This window comes from Sorex araneus, chromosome 9, assembly GCF_027595985.1.
Source record: "Sorex araneus isolate mSorAra2 chromosome 9, mSorAra2.pri, whole genome shotgun sequence".
Classification (NCBI taxonomy): domain Eukaryota; kingdom Metazoa; phylum Chordata; class Mammalia; order Eulipotyphla; family Soricidae; genus Sorex; species Sorex araneus.
The window spans coordinates 59,921,808-59,934,039 of record NC_073310.1 but is presented as its reverse complement, the minus strand read 5'-3'; the positions used below and the strand labels follow the sequence as shown (position 1 = coordinate 59,934,039).

The 12,232-nt window shown below is 39.4% G+C and overlaps 1 protein-coding gene across 1 annotated transcript in view; it reads left to right on the top strand.

The window, feature by feature from the left end:
* The window catches only part of PLXDC2 (plexin domain containing 2), a 410,249-nt gene that overhangs the window by 160,256 nt on the left and 237,761 nt on the right, over positions 1 to 12,232 (top strand). The window lies entirely within an intron of this gene.

Below are 12,232 nucleotides of genomic sequence, written 5' to 3'. Positions count from 1 at the left end.
TAGGGTTCCCCAGAGAGGCCTCAAGGACCAGATTAGGGGGGGGGTTAACTTCTTATCATTCTGCGAAGTTTTTAAACTCGGAAAGCCTGATCCTGTTCCTAAACCTGATCAAAGAGAAATAAACAGGTAGGTCTCAAGGGCATAGGAGAAACGCTCACGTGGGAGCAGAGACCACCTGTTGGTTGGCTTCTGCTGGAGCCAGGCTCCTCACCTGCCTCTAGTGGGGATGCAGGTGCAGGCGGGAGAGTGGGGAAGGTGCAGTGAAGCAGGTCTGGCCCTCAGGGAAGCTGCCAGGGAGGCTGGAGGCAGGCACAACCTCTTCCATGATTGCTTTAGCGGACATTTTGGGTTTCCTGAGTTTGGCCCTGAGACAGACACAGGGACAGGAGCGGGGAAGCTCTCCATTAGTAACGCCGTCCTGCCCTTCCTGGGCTGATCACTGCCAAACTGTACCCTGGCTCCCCTGACTCAGATGGTTGGGGTCAGAGTTCTGTTGTCCAACCCTTGTCTTTCTGGATCTTCTTTCTCAGTTTGTAGTTTCAGTTTACGCCACCCCCCACCCCTTTGTCCCAGGTCTGGGAAGCACAGGTAACACACCTTTCTCTGCACCATAGCCCTGAAAGGCGAATTATTTAAGTGCAGAGTTGAATCCCATGAAACAAATACTGCAGTCTTTTCTGGGGTCTTGTTTCCCTGCAGTGAGAGGAATCTGGAAACCCAAAGCATGGGGCATTGGGATTCTCTGTACATATGAAACAATTTTCAAAACTTCTCTTTTCTCGGAACACCAAGTAAAATGTGGTTGGAGGCCACGCGGGGGAAGGGTGATGCATGCTGAAAGTAGACTAGAGACTGAACACAATGGCCACTCAACACACCTATTGCAAACCACAACACCCAACTGGAGAGAGAGAACAAAAGGGAATACCCTGCCATAGTGGCAGGGCGGGGTAGGGGGAGATGGGATTGGGGGGTGGGAGGGATGCTGGGTTTATTGGTGGTGGAGAATGGGCACTGGTAAAAGAATGGGTTCTCAAACATTGTATGAGGAAAACACGAGCACGAAAATGTATAAATCTATAACTGTACCCTCACGGTGATTCACTAATTAAAAAATAAATTAATTTAAAAAAACCTTCTCTCTTCTCAACTTAGCTATATGATTGTCATTCCCTGGCTGCCCCTCTCCCTGGCCCCACCCCGTCTCACCCCAGCACAGACCCTTAACAGGCCACAGAGGACATCTGAAAAGGGTTCTTCTGACAACTGCTGAGGGCCTCTTTGGGCCACAGAGTTATTATGGCAACTTAAAAGTAGACAACATGATTCTTCTCCAAACCTGTCTTTGCCTAGCTGACCCTCAGGAGTGGGGAGTTCAATGACTGGAAGAAGAGGTGTCCAGATCTGGTACCCAACTGAGTTTGAAAGGAGAAAGCTCAGCTTCTTAAATCTCTGGATTTCTGGGCTAGATCTGGGCATTCTTGATCACTATTCACGAAGAAAAACCCTTGGCATGGAGATGTGGCAATCCAAACCTGGAGGTGGTGGCAGATTTTTCTCTTCTGCATCAGCAGAGGGAGATGTTAGGCAGTCGCAATGGGTGCGGGGATCTATTTGCTGGACCTGGTCTTGGTGCTGAGGTCTGTTAGGGTCCTGTCTGCCTCTGCTCATGAGTTTTGCATTCCCAGATTCACTGGGAGAGCTTGACAGGAAGGGCCTTTCAGTTCTCAGCTTCAGGGCTAGTGTTTGTCCTAAGGCGTCCCATGAGTCAAGAGGCTGGAATTCAAACCCAGGCCTGCCCAGCTTCCAAGATTTATCTTTTCTCCTTTGCTTCCTCCAGTGTCAAGAAAGGGAAATGATACTTTGGCTTATGTAATAATGTTGGATAATGGTGGCCCCTGATTATCAGTAGGAAAATAACTTTTGGGTTTTCATCTGCCTGCGGAAGGAACACATCTCGAAGTAGATTTATATAACAAGAAAATGACTGTGTCTTGGAAAGTTTATTTATTTTAATGGGGTTCTGGGATGGATAGAGATTATTGGGATCTAAAGCTCCATCCATCATTCCCTGGCATCGCCTGTAAGTTTGGGAAATGAAAGCCTGCATCTGAAGCTTTATTGCAGATTGAGCCCTCAAAATAGAACTTGAAGATTTGCATTTCTTTTGGAGAAAATACTCTTGACTTATTGTGTAAAACTTGAAAAGGGAACCGAATGGTTATAGTCACTATTCTGTGCTGGGTATTGTAACAGAATCTTATTTTTGTCTTAAGAAATAGGAAGTTTGATTCATATTGCTTAATATAAGCTGTTAAAAGGAAAGGATATATGTTCTTTCTCTTTCTTTAATCAGAATTATTTTTCCTGAGATTCCTGACTATACTTGTGGCTCTTTAAATTCTGTGTATTCCATGAAATTGAAACCACCCAGAATGGCATTCTTGGGCTTGTTCTCCTCAACTTCTGGTCATGTCTAGACTTTTGCATTCTACTCTCCCTAGAGGAAAACAGAATCAAAGGACAATAGCAATCTTACTGCTTTGGCACACATTCATTCCGCAATTTAAAAAATAAAAAAAGCTACAAAACAAAAACAACTTTTAGTCTCCTCCTTTGGTGACTTTTGTTTTTTTGGCTTTACACAAGAAAAGATTATGGAGAGATGAAAAACATAGTCCCAGTTAAAGAATTCCTCCAGTGGATACACATTGATATTATCGCTGTTTTGTTTTTGTTGTTTTTTTTCTTAATATCCTTCTCATAAAGCTGTAGAAAGTTTGAAACAAACTCGTATTCCAGTTCTATAAGCAGAGACTCAGCAGTTGAGAAATGTCAGTGTTGATCTAATGTTTGTTTGTGTGAGATCTTTTTATTCCTGTATTTCCTCTACTCTTCCATAGACCCATTGAGCCAAATGAGGAGCAAAGTGTCTTCTTTTTCTTGGGGGGTGGGGTGGAGGAGGGGGTGTATTTTATATTTTATTTTGTTTTTCACTTTGCCTATTGTCAACAAGCATTTCCTCAAGTCTTTTTTTTTAATTAGTGAATCACTGTGAGGTACAGTTATAGGTTTACAGACTTTCATGCTTGCGTTTCAGTCACTAAGTAAAGCAAAGTGTCTTCTGACTAGCAGACATTAAAACAGTCAGTGTGCTATTCTTTGTAATTGTTTTGGAAATCTAAGCACTTTCAGACAAGGTTGAATTCTATTCTTATTCCCCTTTTCTGAGCAGCCTTCAGTGAATCCCCTGCCCTCAGAGACACACACAAATGGGCATGGAGTCATGTGTCCATCCTTATCTCTACACAAACTGTCCTTCCATTGTTTGGCACTGTGCACCTTCTAGACTAGAGGACCTTATTTCTGTTTTGTGCCAATCACTGATCTTCAGAAAGCTCCAGTTCATCAGTCTCACCCCTGGTATAGGGGTGGAAATACTTTTTTTGCTTTATAGCCATCAATGCTGATTATCTTCTAACCCTCTACACCAAATGTCTGTTTTTGGCCATATGTTTGCACATCCCTCTTCCCTTCATAGGACAGTTACATTGTTTTGGAAAGCGTACATATGAGTGGTTTTCCTTTGGCTTTGATTCTAAAGCACCTGGGTGACTTCAGAAAAGGAAGACTAGCATTGATCTGATCATATCACTGTAGCCTCGTGATTCAGACAGACTCAGAACTTGTGTTGGTGACCTGTGTTACAGGTCAGAGTAGAAGGACCAGAGTTTTACCACAGAACAGATAAAAGTTATCAGTCTTTAGTCTACAAATGATCTCAAAAGTATTAGATTATATTCAGTTATCAACAACATACTTTGTGGATTTCTTATTTTGGTGCCAAATTAGAAACTTCGGAATTGTTCAACAGTTGCTTATCATGTATATTCACAATAAAGAAAATGCCTGGGAAGATTGAGAGTTGTGAGCCAACATCCATGATAGATGCAGATTGAAAGGCATAGCAACTGTTTTCCTGTGAAACACAAAAGTAAAGCTTTAGTTTGGGTTGAAGAGATAGTAGAGTGGATAAGGCTCTTGTCCTCTGAGCAGCCTATCTTGGTTGGATCCCTGGCACCACAAATGGCCCAGAGAACCTCGCCAGGAGCGACCCCTGAAGACAGAGCTAGCAGTCAGCCTAAGCACTACCTGGTGTGGCTCCCCCCAAAAGACAAAAACAACAAAACCAGGAAGTGATTTTTTAGTCATATTTTGTGATGTGCATTGTCAGTTATGTTTGGATTTTTTTTAAATAACTTGAACAAAACTTTCAAATTTGACTATTGCTAATTGCTGTATATCAGACTATTGTATATGTTCTGACATTTTATTGTCATCCATACATGGTGATTAATTTGGAAGGCTAGAAGTCAGTAGCAAATACTTAATCTCATGGAGAGTACAGTTGCTATGATGATTATTTTACAGAGAAAAAGACAAATTACATGGTGTTTCTTGCTGCCATCTTCCTGTGTACAGTACAGAAAATACATCAGCATATTTTGAGATTATGGGAATTCCTACTACACAGACTTTCCATCTCTAACACTGTACTGAGGTGTTTGAGGTTAATCAGGAAGATACTTGTAGGTCATTGAAAATTTTTTGCAAGGTACAACTTGATAAATGAGCTTAGAATATTTCTCTGAGGAATACGACGGCTACTGGTGGTGGGAAATATAAACTGGTGGAGGGATGGGGTAGAAACACTGTATGACTGGATTTTGTGAATCCAATCATGAAAACTTTGTAGATGTATCTCACAGTGATTCGATTGAAAAAAATAAATTAAAAAATTAAATCAAAAAAATCACGCACACACAAAAGATTTCTCTGGGAGGATAAATGGGGTCTGACTCTGAAAACCAGGGAGACTGGTTTGGCAAACAGCTATGGATGAACTGATGAGTTTCAGAAATATTTAGATTTCTGAACATTAGTGTTCACTACCCTCTCTGAGCAAAGCTTTGTCTAACCTTTTACTGCATGTTTTATGCTGATAGTGAGCTGTGGCTCCTGGCCATTGTCTTCCTTGCCAGAGTGACCTGCCGCAACCTTGATAGCACCCATGTAGTGTGAGTTGAGAACTGACCTCATCACTTCCAGTTGGTATTGCCAAAGGTTGTATGTTAATAACAACAGAATCTTTATTTGCTTCTTTTCTTTGAAAAACTAACAAAACACATCAATTCAAGCTTCCGATTTGATCCCACTCATAATCCCTTTCATTTCCTTTGATTATATTAATGAAAATTTTCCCTTATAAAACTTTGTGTAGTTGTTATTGTTTGGGCCACACCCAGTGGTGCTCATGGTGCACTCTTGGCTCTGTGCTCAGGGATCACTCCTGGCACAGCTACATGTGCCACATCAGGTGCTGGGGATCAAATCTAGGTCTGCTACATGCAAGGCAAGTGTTTATCCATTGCACTATTTCTCCAGCTCCTCCCATTTTTAAATTCAAATTTTGTTTATGAGCCACCCATGGCACTTCTCATAACAGAGAATCTCTTGCCCGAGCGCCAGGCTGTCTTCCCCGGGGCCCCTCGGAGGTGGTGGGCTCCAGCTTCCCTCCCCACCCCGAGCAGAGCTCCCGGCAGCCGAAGACCTCCCGAGCCTAGCCACAGCCATGCTCAAGGCCCCTCTACACATGTTCAGATGAGCCTCACGCATGAAGGTACCAGCAGAGGAACTCAGGTGTGCGGGACCTGGGGCTGAGACCTTCAAGCCTGCTCAGATCGGAACTGGGCCTCTTCCACCCAGATTTCCCACTTTCCAGCAGCTAGGCAGTCACACCCAGGGACCGTGTAATCCCACCAATGGCCAACATCCAGAGACTTAAAACCAAGCTCCCGGAAGCGACATTTTATAGCCTAGTTCTCCCTCTGGGAGAGCCTGGCAAGCTACTGAGAGTTTCCTGCCCACATGGGAGAGCCTCGAAAACTCCCAGTGGTGTATTCATATGCCAAAATCAATAACAATGCTGGGTCTCATTCCCCTGACCCTAAAAGAGCCTCCAATGCGGAATTATTGGGAAGGACGAGTGAAGAGAGGCTTCTAAAAACTGAGGGATAGCACGAATGAAGACGTTACTGAGACCACTCGAGAAATTCGACAATCAATGGGATGATGATAATGATGATGATGATGATGATGATGATGATGATGTTTATGGGGCACCCCTGGCACTTCTCATAGATCAGTGTTGGGGTGTCACTCCTGGTAGTATTGAGTGACAGTGGAGTGCCAGGGATGGAAGTTAGACATCCTGCATACAAAGCCTGTGTTCCAGACCGTTGAGCGATTTCCCTGGTCGAGGACTTTAATTTTTTTGAAAAAGATGAACTGAAAATGATGACTCAGGCTGAATTCTCTTCAATTATTGCTCATTCCCTAATAAGATAATGAGGATTAAAATAGTGTATCATAAATCTTGCTCACGTATAGATTATTTTGAGCTTGACATGTTATCTCTTTATTGAAACAAAAATGGAACAAGATCCATAACTGTCCCTCAAAGAGTTCCATAAAGAATAACTGAATTATCTCTGTGATGCTTTGCTTTTAGGTAACAGAGTTTTCTTAGAGTGCTGGTATGAAAATAGTCCTCAGCATGTTACATACTAATTGTAAAATCATCACATATGCTAGATTATTTGTTTTTAGACAAGAATTATGTATCAGAGTAAATGATACTTTTGCATTCTCTATGCATACTTAACCCTCCCAGCCTCCTAACCAGTACTCTTGAGATTTTTTTCTTGAGTTTCTCCCTACCTCAGCTTCCTGCCATTTATAAGGACCCCTTATTTTTTCTCTACCACTCTTTACTGAAACTGGTGACAAGAGTTACTAGCAGGGGCCACCACCTTCTAATGTAGGAAACGGCAGGTAACTGCTAGTCCGCTGGGATTTCTTTTCTGCCACATTGGTGACCTTTTCTTTTCTCAGACTACCTTCCAACAGGACACTTAAAATATACTTTCATGAACATTATTTTCAGTATCAAAAATTAATCACAGTACATGGGCAATCATCTAATAGATAATTTTCTAACTGATATATTAAAATCATGCTGGAAATCTGATCAATGTTGGGCAAAATGTCTTTATTTTGGTTGTGTTTTGAGCCCACACCAGACCGTGCTCAGGAACAATATGTGTTGCCGAAGATTGAATTCATGTCAGTCTTGTGCAAGACAAGTGCCCTACCCAGTGTACTGTCTCTCCAGATAGTGTCTGTCTTTTATATGTTGAGCAAAGGTCTCAGAGCCAGGGAGCCACAGGTCCTTCCTTGCCGGGACTATTCAGGAGCAGAGAAGCTTGTTGGTGATGTTCAGGTCTGTCTTTCTGTCTTTCATTCTTTGTCCTTCCTTCCTTCCTTCCTTCCTTCCTTCCTTCCTTCCTTCCTTCCTTCCTTCCTTCCTTCCTTCCTTCCTTCCTTCCTTCCTTCCTTCCTTCCTTCCTTCCTTCCTTTCTTCCTTCTCATCACTTGGAACTTCCCCACTATTTGTTTTTGCTTTCCTTTTTTAAATTTTGTATTGAATCACCACAAAATGCCGTTACAAAGCTTTCATGATTGAGTATCAGTCATACAGTGATCAAACACCCATCCTTCCACCAGTGTACATTTTCCACTACCAATGTCCCTGGAATTCCTCCCCTCCATCCCACTCCTCCACGTTCCTTTTTGGCAGGCACTTTCCTTCTTACTCACTCTCTCCTTTTGGGCATTATGGTTTGCGATCCAGATACTGAGAGGCTACCATGTTTGGTCCTTTGTCTACTTTCAGCACGGTGGCACCTGGAGAAGTTCCCCTTTGTGAACGTGCTTAGGCAGATCCAGTTTTTATTTCTCCCTTACCTTATTGGGTGATCATGAGAGGGACCTGCAATTGCACAGGGAAAATAAACATTCCAGAATCAAGCACTGAGCAATTCAGGCTTAGCTGTCAACAGTTTAGAACATGCTGGAAACTGTCATCAATGAGCCCTTGAGATGCAGGAGGTCACAGGTTTCATGGAGAATGTGGAGTACCAAGCTGAGGCTGAGTCCACCTTCTTGAGTGAAGACAATGTGACCCCTGAGCTCTCTAACTTCTGAGCTATAAAGAAAGAACTTTTGGGGTCACTCATTTAACACTCCCAGTCTGTGTTAATAATTTCTTAAGAATCATTAAATTTTTTTTTCATATTCAGAAGCAAAATTGTAAAATGATTGTAGCTTAAAGAGAGAAAGTTCTGAGTTAGCAGAGGCATGCTGGTCGCACAAGCATTATCACCATATCTGGGGAAGTAATGACTCCACAACTTCCTCCCTTAAAAATTGTACTATAATGAATGTCAGCCCTGTGACATGAACTTACCTCATTTTTGGAAATACATCAGTTTGCTATGCAAACCCACACTACAGCTTTGTCATTAATTTTCTCTAACAAATTAATGAGCTTTCTACAGTTAGCACTGATAAAACAAAGGAAGAGATCTCTCTGTAAATAATGCCTTATAATTTCTCTCCAGCATGCAGAAGTTTCTTCTGACCTTTATCAAAGATGTCTTTCATTTATGCCTTGACCTATTATTTTGAGTCAGGTGAAAATCCAATTAGATGTAAATGTAAGCTGCTATTGCAAATTTAGGAGATATTTAAAATTTCTTGATTATTTAACCTTAACATATTGGAATTTTATATTTTTAAACAATAATGTCTAATATACTTTACCAACTTTAATTCACCTTAAATTCTGGAATAGTTTTAAGTAGGGTCTCTTTACAACGAAATAGCACACACACATACATTATATATATACATATATATTCATATGCATTCTTTGCAATTGCTATAAAGAAATCTGCCCCTTTATACCCTACTAAGGAAGGCATCAAATATCTATAAAGTTCTTTTAGAAAGGGATAATAACAGTCAGAGTAAAAAGAACTACCTTTAATTTCTTTTTTTGTATATCTCTAAAAGAAAACCTTTCTGTTAATGCCCCAGTAAAGCAGAGCTGTCTGAATTTGTCTAAAAACAGAGAAGAATTGAACCCTGCAGCCCTTGGGAGCAGTTGTTTGAGTTATTTTCTATGTGGTATTTCAAGCCTGAGCTATTAAGTTGAAATAATAGTTTTGAATCCATGGTGTTGAATTGAATGAATGGATTAAATGCTGCTGGAACTATTTCTCTTTCACAAGAAATTTCTAGCTCTTCTGTAAACTTTATACATTTGCTCAGTCACGAGCTTTCACAGCAGAGCTATGCAAAACACTCATGTTCACTTTTACATAGCATCAATCTTTGAATCTTTAGACAATATCTATACCTATGTAGCATCTGTTTGTACTGTCTTGGATTTGAGATAATCCCACAGTAACCAAAGGAATTTAGAAGAAAACTAGCTAAGTTTCAAGATGTCTATTTAAACAGAACTTTTGTACTGTATAAAAAAAAATTCACTTACTTTAACTGCACCTTTTACAAGGCAGTCTTAAGTACATCCAAAATGAAAACATATCAATATTTTTTATCTAAAATTTCATAGAAAAAATTTAATGTATTTTATTTTTTATTAAGACACATTGATTTCCAAAGCTGTTCATAATAGAATTGTTTTAGGCATACAGTGTTGCAACACTAGTCCCACTACCAGTGTCCCAAGGTCCTGGCCATCCCCTAGCCAGCCCCCTGGGCAAGCATATAACAAATTTATTTCCTATTGCTTTCTCCAATAAAACTTAAAAGAAATGGCAAATGGAATTATCATAAGATACATCAGCAAAAGTCAATTTGTAGCAATTAATTCAACCTTGTAAATAAGAATATTCAAATCTTTTAATATAGTAGACTGTCTATTCTCATTTACATGACTAAGTTTTCAACATTACATTAAATTTTATTTTGTACTTGCAGCTTATTGCAGTAATCATCATTTCTGTCATGAATGAGGCTCCTTCCTGCCAACCATGGAAGGCATATAGCAAATTTTTTTATGTTAATTGTTCCAGAAAACTTAAAAGAATGACAAATAGAATTATTAGGATAAAAGTCAATTTGTGATGATTAATTGCTATATGTTTTTAACCTTTCTTAATCTAGTATAGGATAACCACATACAACATTAGTCAGTGCCATATTTAATACCACATGATAGGAAGTTTCTCCTGTCTTGTAAAGAAACTCTTTTAATGTTGTTTGCAAAACTAGTTTCAGGGCTATGAATTCTCTGAACTGTTTCCTATGCATGTGAAACTCTGTATAGTTTCTTCAAATATGAATAATAATCGAATGGCATAGAGTATTCTTGGTAAGGCGTTCAGTTCATTGAGCTTTTGTACAGCATCTTTTCATATTCTTCTGGCTTATAGAATCTCATTTGACAGATCTGGTGTACATCTTATGGGCTTTCCTTTGTATGGAAGTTCCTTTTTTTGATCTTAGTGTTTTCAGTATTTTGTCTCTATTGTTAGATTTTTGTAATTTTGAATATAATGTATCTTGGAGTTTTCCTAATTGGACCTACTTTCATGGGAGCCTTCAGACCTTGTGGATCTCGATGCCTGTATTTCCCAACTCTGGGAAGTTCTTATCGATTATGTCTTTATTTCTTATCAATTATTTCTTCACATTTGCTTTCCTATTCTTCAGGGACTACAGTGACTCTTATATTGTTCCTCTTGAATAGATCCCTTAGTTATCAAGTATGTTGTTCATTTCTTTTCAGGCTGTTTTTCACTTTCTGCTGTTTCCTAATGGTTCCTTCCTTCTATCTTGGAGCTTCTCAATCTTTTGCTCAGGTTCTGTTATTCTGCCAAGAGTGTCTGTTGACTTTTGACTTTACATATATATCACCAACCATGTTCTTTATTTCCATCATTTCTGACTGTAGTAGCTTTTTTTTTAAGACTCTCATACTTTCTTGTGCTTTGCTGACTACTTGTGCTATTGTTTTTGATGAACTCATTGAACATCCTCATTATAGTATCATTAGGGATTTACTCTGAGCATTTACTGGTATTGTTTATGTGTTCAATGATATTGTTTTTGCTCATTGAGCCTGATGGTTTTCTCTGTGTTTTCCACATTGTTTTCCTAGTGTTCTTCTTGTGCTGGAAGTGAGTTTTTGTAGTTAACCCCTGAGGAAAGTGGTGAGAGTTAGCTAGAGGTTGCTCTCTATCTCCTCTGAAGGACAGGAAGAATAACTGTAAGCAGCATGTACTTTGTTGAGTTTTCTTCAAGCTTCAGAAGATGTGCTGTGGGCCCTTAATATGATGCAAATCAAGAAAGTCTTCTGGGACCCACCCAGGAGAGAGAAGGTTTGCCTTTCTTTGGAGATCTGCCTCTCTTGCCTCCCATTCGGAATAGGCCCAGTTGATACCCTTACCCAGAGGTAAGCCTTACCTGGGGTCAGGAAGCAGAAAGAAGACTAGCAGAACATTTCACTCTGACTTTCTACCACAAATAATTGTGCCTAACATTTCAAGATTTTATGAATTCAAACCTGGAAATTGTTATACTTTTCAAAGATCATTCAGTGGTCTGTGATCCTCAGCTTTTCTTTAAAGAAATTTCTGCTATAATGTTATCCAGTTTACATATAGTTCAGTGCCCTTCACAGTATTCACATATTTTAAATCTTTGCTTATTCAGTCATTTTAAAAATCATAGTGAGAGCCCCATAGCATTTCAAATATCAAGTTCTGAAAATATTCATAAGAAATATTAGCAAACTTTTCCAAAGAACTTAATTCATCAATTGTAAACAGAACTATAAAGTGTTCTTTTATCATAAATCACAATTATCATTTTTTGCTCTTAAACAGCAGTTTATCAAAGAATGTCTTATCTTTTTATGTTCATTGAATGATCAGATATAACTTTAAATTTTTACAGATAAGCGTTAACCTTTATTAGAAAAAAAGAATTCAAATAAAAAATGCATCCCAGAAAGCAAGAAAACAATTGAATGAATTAATATACACTGGTGCTTAGGGAAAATATTCATTAGAAATATTTTCCTATTACTGCTTGATTCTGGTGATAGTAAAATTATCTTCTAAATGTGAACAAATTTTTAAAATACATCTTTGTACATTCACTGTTTTTCAGGACCTATGTAGAAAGTACTATTTTTATGTGTTTATGTGAAGCTAAGAAAATGAAAAATACTAGTACATTCAGAAGCTTCATGTTCTTTCTGTCAACAGCTCGTCTGCACTGAGTCTGTTTACAAAAA